Genomic DNA, 246 nt, shown 5'->3' on the forward strand with positions numbered 1-246 from the left:
CCACGATAAGTTGATGATGACAGATGCCACTTGTCCCACAGGCGGGAAAGGGTTACTAGATTTCCACGTTAAAACGCCGACTGATGACGTCTAGTAAGTGGTGGTTGACGGAGGTCGGCGGTTATCGGCGGCTTTCAACGGTGGCCAGCGGTGGTCAACAAAGGTCGGCGGTCGTTGGCGACGGTCAGTGGTGGTCGACGGCGATCGACGATGGCGAGGATGGTCTTGGACCTGAGCTCCTTCTCC

This window comes from Phalaenopsis equestris, unplaced genomic scaffold (genome assembly GCF_001263595.1).
Source record: "Phalaenopsis equestris unplaced genomic scaffold, ASM126359v1 Scaffold000050, whole genome shotgun sequence".
Lineage (NCBI taxonomy): Eukaryota > Viridiplantae > Streptophyta > Magnoliopsida > Asparagales > Orchidaceae > Phalaenopsis > Phalaenopsis equestris.